Raw genomic sequence first — 7065 nt, 5'->3', positions numbered from 1 at the left:
AGTGGCAGGGTAGCAGAGAAATCTTTGAATAAAGTCTTGTTAGGTAAATAGGTGAGAAAGATAAAGAGGGAGTAACGCTGAAAGAGAGTATCTTTCAGTGGTCAGAGGGTTGCAGCTATGCCAAGGGGAGAGAGAGGTTCCTTGGCATGTTAGGTCCTCTGCAAGGAGATGAGCTGAAGGAAACTTATTTTATGGGCAGCTCTTGGTGGGGGGTGGGAGCAGTTTGAGCTGGAATCAGAATAAAGAATCTTGGAACTGAATGAGTGTCTCTCGGCTTATCTCCAACCCAACAGAGTTGGATAGAAATCTCATCTCCAGCTCGGCCTAAGTAGGAGTGGTCCTGTAGTCAGCTAGTCCCAGCCAGATAACAGAATGAAACCACTTTATTTTGATTCCCTGGGGCCAGTATCTGCTGCGGGGGTGGGGGGTAGAGAGAGAAAAAGAGAAGAGAAGAGAGAGAGAGAGAGAGAGAGAGAGAGAGAGAGAGAGAGAGAGAGAGAGAATGAATAAGAACATCCTAATTCATGTCTAGGGCACCAACATCCTTTTAGTTACCTGTTTTCCTAAACTTAGAATCATACTTGTCTCTTCACTCCCTCCTTTATCCCTCCCCCAATATCCTGTTGACAAGTTCTGTCCCATTCCTTTCCTCCTTCAAATTACATGTTTACTGCCTTAGTTCAGGCCCAAAACACTTGCTGTTAGAAACATTCTCTTCAATTTCCTTGCCTTCAATTTTTCTCCCTCTCAAACGGATTTTCTATACAACTTCTAAATTAATATTTTTAAAGCACAGGTGTGACCATGTCACTCCCTGATCAAGAAGCTTCTGTGACTCCCTGTTGCCCCTAGGATAAAATAACAACTCCTTGATTTGTCTCATCAAATCTTTCATTATCTGACTGGCTAATCTTTACTGACAGACTACAAATTACTTCCTTCACACATGCTACATACCATTCAACTGGACCACCTGCTGTTCCTCCTACTATCTATCATCTTTGTGCTTCTGGATGGACTGATTTCATGCCTGGAATTTTCTCTTTCCTTACTTCTGCATCTTAGAACTGTTAGTTCCTCAAGAGAACTCAAGCTCTTCCATGAGTCTATTCCTTATTCCCCTCATTATTATTGTCTTTCTTACCAACTGAATTATACATCTTGCATTTATATGTACATATATTGTTACTTCCTTATAGCAAAGCTTCTTAAACTAAATGTGGCAGTCTCAAAATATGTTTTATTATCAGTAAATCAACAAATGTTTGATTTGTATACCTATTTTATAAACCTCTACATCCAGAGTCATGTGGAAATTTCTTAGGAGAAAGAATGGAAAAAATTTAAGAAGTTCTGCATTATAGAATGCAAGTTTCTTCAGTGCAGGTACTATTTTTTTTTTTTGCCTTTATACCCTTTGTGTCAAACACAGGATCTGGCACAGAGTAAATACTTCAGAAATACTTATTGAATGAATGGGTTATCAAAGGACTCTGTGAAGCTCAGCAGGATTGGGGAATAAGCCTGGGATGAGCTGTCACTGCCCACTTGCAATTGCAAACTGGTCTAGAAATAGTGTTATAATCAAGGCTCTTTAGAGTGAGAGAAGAATCCTTTTCTCAGCAATTCTCATGAGAAGTTTGGTTCTTTATCCCTCTCTTCAGTTTAGATTGGTCAGACTTACAGTCAGGGTTGGTTACAATTGGTTGAATTTGCTAATAGTACCTAATAGTAATTAGGTTGAATACAACAAATCTATGGAAAAATGGAGTTTTGCACTGAGAATGCAGTTCTCAGTGGACAAACTGTCCTGGCAACAAAGGGAGCTGCCAAGGTCCATCTGTAAAAAGACCTTAGTTGATGGAAGCTCATTATATTGGTTGTCTTGGTGGGGGTTGGGAAACTCAAGCAGATCACAACCAGTGGGGACTGGGAGAGCCCAAGTTGGCTCAGATCCAGTGGGGGCTGGAACAAGCCCAGATCTCCCATTGGAATCCAAAGGGGTGCTTTTGACCAGGATCTATGAATCAAAGGCCCTGGCATCCAGGAAAGACAACTTTGTCTGGGGAGGATATACCTCAGCCAGAAAGGGCTGGGAATCTGAAAGGAATCCCAGATCAGTAGGAAATACAGTTTCTTTTATTTTCTTTTATTTTTTTTGGCTTTTTTATTGTAACTTTTTATTGATAGAATATATGCCTGGGTAATTTTTTTTACAACATTATTCCTTGCACTCACTTCTGTTCTGACTTTTCCCTTCCCTCTCTCCACCCCCTCCCTAGATGGCAAGCAGTCTTATACATGTTAAATATGTTATAGTATATCCTAGATACAATATATGTGTACAGAACCGAACAGTTCTCTTATTGCACAGGAAGAATTGGATTCAGAAGGTAAAAATAACCTGGGAAGAAAAACAAAAATGCAAACAGTTTACACTCAGGAAATACAGTTTCTTAAAGGGACCCCAACCTGCTTCAAAATATGTTCAATTTAATAGTTTTTGGGTTATAGTTCCAAATTGTTTCAGAATGGCTGGATCAGTTCACATGTCCACCAATATAGTGTATGAATATATGTCCAGCCTGTGAACTATATAGGGCTTGTGAAATCATTTGCTAAGGCAATTGCAAGTGATGATGAACTGAAAGCTAGGCACAACTAACTCCTACTGCTTGAGTTCTATAAGTTGATAATTTTGTATGGCTTGAAAATGATGTTATAAATATCCAAATGGCCTTTGACAGAAAAAAAGGTTCCCTGCCTCTGCCACAGTCCCACCAACATTTATTTTGGGATGAAACCTGAAAGTTGTTTTAATTTTCATTTCTCTAATTATTAGTGATTTGGAACATTTTTTCATTTGGTTTTTGTTTGGATTTCTTCCTCTGAAAACTGCTTGTTCTTATCCTTCTACAATTTATCACTTAGGAAATGGCTGTTACTTTCATAAATTTTAATCAGTTACACACACACACACATATATATATATCAGTAATGAAAACCTTATTAGAGAAAATTGCTACAAGATTTTTTTTATTATTATTAACTTGCTTCCCTTTTAAATTTAGCTCCACTAGTTTTGTTTGTGTGAACATGTTTTAATGTTATGTGATCAAAATGTATTTTTAACCATCTGTGATCTTCTCTGTGGCTTATTTGGTAATTAATTTTTCCCCTATCCAGAGATCTGACAGGTTATTTCTTCTTTGCTCCTCTAATTTTTTAAAAATGATTTTCATTCTTTATTTATATGTCATGGATCCAGTTGGGGCTTATTTTGATATATGGTAAAAGAATGTTGGTCTGTATCTTGTTTCTGCCAGATTTCTTTCTAGCTTTATCATCAATTTTTATTGAATAGTGAGTTCTTATCCTAGTGGCTAGGATCTTTGGATTTATCCAAAAGTAGCTTACTGTGCTTATTTATTTCTGTATGCTGTATACCTAATCTGTTTGATTTTCTTTTTTTTTCTTAATCATTTTATGTCTTCCTTAATGTAGCCTAAGATTACATTAGCTTTTTGGACTGTCACATAGCATTGTTGATTCATGTTGAGTTTTCAGGCTACTACCCTTAGAATTTTTTCATATGAACTGTTGACTAGCTATGTCTCTTTCATTGTATTTGTAAAGTTGATTTTTGAACTCATGTTAGACTACAATTATCACTAATAAATTATATTTGTTTTAGTCCAATATTCTAGTTTGATGTTTATGTCCTTTATCCAAATTATTGCTAAGAAACTTAAACATTGCAGAATCAAAGATTGATGAGTGAATGAATTAATAAATGAAAAGGCATTTTTAAGTGAAGACTATATGCAGAGCACTGTTTAAGTTTAAATAGAAAATCCAGACAGTTCATATTCTCTAGAACTTCACATTCATGAAAGGAAGACAATGCATATATCATGTTTCAGTTGCAACTCATTTGGTAGTCCCTAAGGTGCAGTGACAAAGCAAATGGTAATATTTCTTCTTTAAAGTTGTTTCCCTTGAGAAAAATCATGTCTTTTTCCTTCCTGATTTTGAACAAGTTGACAATGCCAAAGACTTATAATGATGAGAACTTTCCTTTTTGGGTATTTAGTAGTTGTGGTTTCTGAGGAAACAGGGATTGTAGTTCTTTCAGAAGCACTTAATAGTATTCACAAAGATTCCTTCATCTAGATGAAGTCTCTAAGGGCTAGGCGTGAAGTCACTTTGGTAGTTGAGGGAAGAAGGGCAAATGCTATTTCCTTGGTTCTTAGGAATATATCCATGAGGTCTCTACTTGAAACTTCATGTTTCCTTGTGGGTCTAGCCATTCATGGAGAATGGGGAGGAGGGTGTAGATTTATATTGTATCTTTATTCTTTCCTTCTTTTCTTCATTTATAATTTTTAAAAAAAACAAGCTGAATTCTGTCTCTTCCTCTTTTCTATCCATTGAAAAAACAAGAAAAATCAAAATTATATATAATAAAGCAAATTAGAAAAGCAAGGCATAGTTTACCTGCCATATCTTTGGAGAAAGGAGGAATTAATGACCAAACATGAAACAGAACATTATGAAATGCAAAATGGATAATTTTAATGACATTAAGCTAAAAAGGTTTTGTATGAACAAAACCAATGCATCCAAGATTATAAGGGAAGCAGAAATCTGGGAAACAATTTTTAATAGCTAATGTTTCTGATAAAGGCCTTACTTCTAAAATATATGGAATCAACATAAAAATACAAATTACTTTTCAACTGATAAATGGCCAATGGTTATGAACAGAAATTTTCAGATAAAGAAATTAAAGCTATCTATAGATATATGAATAACTTATTCAGTCATTTCCCAAATTGGTCAGCATCTTCTTGATTTCAATTCCTTCCCACTACGAAAAGAGCTGTTGCAAACATTTTTGCACATGTGGGTCCTTTCCCCTCTTTTATGATTTCTTTGGCATAGAGATCTAGAAGTGACACTGCTGAATACCTCATCCACTCCAACATTTATCACCATCTTTTCCCATCATCTTAGTCAATCTGATAGATATGAGATAGTATCTCAAAGTTGTTTTAATTTTCATTTCTCTAATCAATAGTGATTTAAAGCATTTTTTCATGTGATTAGAAATGGCTTTAATTTCTTCAAATGAAAACTATCTATTCCTATCCTTTGATCATTTATCAGTTGAGGAATGACTTTTTATTGACTCAGTTCTCTATATTTTAGAAATGAGGTTTATCAGAAACACTGTAAAAAAACTGTTTCCCAGTTTTCTAAAGTGTGCTATTAAAAATATGTATAGTCATGCCAAACAGATTCCTACACTAGCCATATCCCTTAATCGTCCTCCCCAAAAGAGAAGTAAATTTAAGAAATTATGCTTCAATCTGTACTCGGACTCTATCAGATCTTGTCTGAAGATGGTTTATCCTGAGTCCTTTGGAATTGTAGCTGGTCTTTATGTTGATCAGAATTCCTAAGTCTAGGGACAGGTAGGTTGCACAGTGAATAGAGCATCAGCCCTGAAGTCAGGAGGACCTGACTTCAAATCTGGCCTCAGACACTTAACACTTCCTAACTATGTGACCCTGGGCAAGTCACTTAACCCCAATAGCCTCAGCAAAAAAACAAACAAAAAACTCCTAAGTCTTTCAAAATTGATTATATTTACAATAGTTTTGTTATTGTATAAATTGTTCTCCTGATTCAGCTTATTTCATCCTGCATCTGTTTATACAATTCTTCTTGGGGTTTTTCCTTGAGAAACTATGTTTCCTTTTTAATTTCCTCATGCTGATTTTCAAGGATTCTCTGTACAGCTAATGAAGTAATTCCCAGTGACCCTCAGATGACCAAATTTTGCTACATGGTACTCTGGATATAGGATTTCTAAACAAATGTTGGAGAGATAGATCTGTAAGCCCATTACTAAACAAGTGTAGGCCTATTGTATTTTAGTAAGTGGTCTATATCTAAATAAAACTTCTTGGCTCAGGCAAGTCTAGAACTTTTGAGAAACTGAAATAGAAAAAAAAATTGAAATAGGATGTTATAAAACAGTTAGGTGAACAAATTTTGGCAAGTGTGTCCCCTGGATAGCATTCAGCAGATGGGGCCAGGAACAGAGAAGTAGGGGAGAGAACTTATGTGCCTTAAAGTGTTTGGCAGAGAGACTCTCTGGCAGTTAGTTCAGCCACAAAACTAAAGTAGCAGCAGAGTTGAATATTATTTGGGTGTCCAACTTCTGGCATATCCCTGGTAGGATGACTTGCCAAATGGAGTTGCCGTGAGTCCAGGCTTAATTAGGTGCATGGTCAATTAGGAGTAATGTTAAAATATCTATAATGGACATTGTTATGGTGTATGGATTCAGTTCTTATGGATATATTGAGTCCCTGCTCCTAAAGTTTCTTGTGAATTTCACACCTTTGCCATAGCCTACGGCTTGCCTCATGCTGTATGCATGTAATCAATCTATTTTCTTGCCATAATCATGATTCTTAAATAGCAAAGGATAACTCTTTGAGGGTAGATGGTTTGAAGATGTAAGGAGTGAAGATATTCCTAGATTCTTGTCTAGAAACTTGCTACTTCATTGATTTCCAACCTAAAATGATTCAAATCTATAGAACAGCCTTGTCTATGGAAAATCAAAATACAAGCAAACATTTCTGCTACAAAAGATACATAGGCAAGAATGTCTCTCCTAGATTTCCTTTTTTTTCTGCATCAGATCTGTTGTTTTTTTTTTTTTTTATTTCTTTAGTTGGTTGCTACCATTATACTTAGATGTTAAAGGTGGCTGATCATGTTATTAACAACTGGTATGTGGGAAAATGAATCAGAGAATCATAGATTTAGAGCTGGAAGGGACCCCAGAGTTTATCTAGTCCAACTTTTTCATTTGACAATCTCCCTTAGCTTCAGTCATATCTCAGAAAAAAAATGTATTTCAGTATAATTGTTTTGAAGTAACAAAAGTAAAAAGTATGAAAACCTAGAAATATGAATGTATTTAGAATAAAGCTTTCTGATCTTAACCAATAGCTGAAGTGATATCTTATAGTACTGAATCATTTT

Source organism: Sarcophilus harrisii, chromosome 2 (genome assembly GCF_902635505.1).
Source record: "Sarcophilus harrisii chromosome 2, mSarHar1.11, whole genome shotgun sequence".
Lineage (NCBI taxonomy): Eukaryota > Metazoa > Chordata > Mammalia > Dasyuromorphia > Dasyuridae > Sarcophilus > Sarcophilus harrisii.
Note: the sequence above shows the minus strand (reverse complement) of the source record.